Source organism: Ceratina calcarata, unplaced genomic scaffold, assembly GCF_001652005.2.
Source record: "Ceratina calcarata isolate Rehan_Ccalc_2016 unplaced genomic scaffold, ASM165200v1 scaffold359.2, whole genome shotgun sequence".
NCBI lineage: Eukaryota > Metazoa > Arthropoda > Insecta > Hymenoptera > Apidae > Ceratina > Ceratina calcarata.
This window is the reverse complement of record NW_017158912.1, coordinates 38,527-40,711: the sequence shown is the minus strand read 5'-3', so window position 1 is coordinate 40,711 and position 2,185 is coordinate 38,527. Positions and strand designations below refer to the sequence as shown.

At 43.9% G+C, this 2,185-nt stretch overlaps 1 long non-coding RNA gene across 1 annotated transcript; it reads left to right on the top strand.

Annotated features, from left to right (window-relative positions):
- Positions 1-1,330: 1,330 nt before the first annotated feature.
- LOC113464414 (uncharacterized) lies at positions 1,331-1,876 on the top strand. Its single transcript, XR_003389271.1, has 2 exons — positions 1,331-1,651; positions 1,755-1,876. It is a non-coding gene; the product is annotated as an uncharacterized LOC113464414 (long non-coding RNA).
- Positions 1,877-2,185: the final 309 nt, after the last annotated feature.

Genomic DNA, 2,185 nt, shown 5'->3' with positions numbered 1-2,185 from the left:
AACTTCAAGGGCCTTCAGCCCAGCAGACGAGGACTCTTCAAGCCTCCTCTCCTCCTCCTCGAGACCCCTCCGGGTCGAAATGGTTTTCTTGTTTCCTAAATTGGAGAAATCAAGCCCATTTACGAGCTGAGTCTCTAAGACCATAGGTCTTTTGAGGCCTCGGCTACCCTCAGTGGGTTTTTTGAAGTCAGCCGATTTATCGGCCACTTCGGATAAAACTGATGTAATCAATGACTATTAAAAATCAGTTAGAAAGTAAACGAAAACAAAAGCACTCCTGGTCACAATGTGGCAATAACTCACTCACTAGTCGCTTATGGACGTACGATGTTCACCGCTCGGCGTTCAGCGAGCGAATGTACGGTAACACTGCTTGGTGACTGAATGTAGACTAATCCGAAGGATTGTGGTCTAGCACCCTTTTATACCCAAATGAGGCTCTTTCCCGGGGTGGGGGATGACCATATTTGGGCATATTCTAGAAGCTTCCACGCTAGACTTGCCCCGTGAGTCACCTATGCGAGGGATGCGTACGTGACCAGCAACGAACGTTCTGGAAACGCGCAGGGCCGTATACGTATACAGGGCTGTATACGTAACAACATACAACAAGACTTAATTTACAAATGTAGTAGATCCACGGTTTGAAAAATAATACGATTTGAGATTTTTAAGGGCATGTATACTGTACACCATTTCAATTTAGTGTTTTGGAATTGCCGCTGATTGGTCACGTGATAGTCCTGAAGGCGGAGCTTGGCTACCTGATGTTGGCGACAACACGTTAGCATTGCAAGCCTATGCCACTGGCAGTCCATGTACATATAGTCAAAGATTCGGACAATGAGTATTAGCAGAGATGAAAAGGGAGATTGCTCATTTCTTTGTTCGAAAGTGGACAGGCCTCACTACCGCACCCTAGTGTCAATGTCCATTATTTAAGGGGAAATAGACGTAGTTTAGGAGGGATTGTGCACTACTCCCTTCAAAAAGTGGATACGCAGTACAGAGCTGAAAATATACGTATAAGATTTGCCATGCTCGTGCCTAGGGTACTCTGTGGGTTTTGGTTTGGGTCTTGGGCAGATCCACAACTGCCCGTTTTATAAATGAGGCACACTTGACCAAATTTGGAACAAGGATATATATATATATTTAACTTAACAATATCGCTCTGCGAAGTGCACGTGGTGATCTAGTAGGAGCTACTCTCTCAAACGGAGTCTATAACGGAGTGATCTTCCGCTTCCTCATCCCTACTCCTTCTTCCCTATATTCAGGAGAGGTTGTTGCCAACTCTTTGGCCGCGCACGTGCTGCCTACAATTCGTCTACAAGCGCTCCATCTCGCGGCCGGCTTCGTGCATCTCCTAAAAGAAGGGGCGCGTGTCGAGTGACGCAGTACGTGCGTGTGTGCGTGCTGACTGTCAGGCAAGCGAATTCTAAATTCACTCCTCGAGGCTCGGAATCTTCGACGCTTCGAGATTCGGAGTCTTCGAGGCTCCGTGTGTTCGAAACCCAGACAATCCATTCTTTTTTCTTTGTTGTTTATTCATCTGAAAAAATTCCAACACGTCCGTAGCATAACTGGACACGTCTGAGAATTATTTCAGATTTTTTTGTTACAAAATGTAACCGTGAAAAATAAGAAGGTGCTAAACATATTTTTGTTTACATAGAAATCGTTCGGATACACTGTCCATATTTTTATGATAGATTCTTATTGCCGCAAGAATTGTTCATGAATTTTTTCAGATTTTTAGGTTTGGTGCGTCAATGCGAAAAAAATCAAAAACTATGTACGTCTCATGTTGAAGTACGTAAATGAAAGACGCGCTTCCAGCAGCGGCAACAGCGAAGGGGTGATGACACGAGGTCAGCGATTGCTACGTATTTTTTTGACGTAGGCTCGCGTTCTGTCATGACACTTACAAAGGACAACAATTTACAAAGGCAATAAAATTTGAAGGGCAAGGAAGCAGCTGCTCCGGCTACCTGCCTGCCGCTCTCGGCCGGTTCAAAAGGGGCGCAGTGCATAGCTCATTATCTTAATGAGTTTTACTTCAAATGACCTGAGGTTTTGGGAAAATATTTCTAAGAAGTTGTATTTTTATATGAAAAATTCTCAGAAAAATGGATTTTTCAATGTGATTATCCCATACCCACCTTAAACAATATTTTTAAAT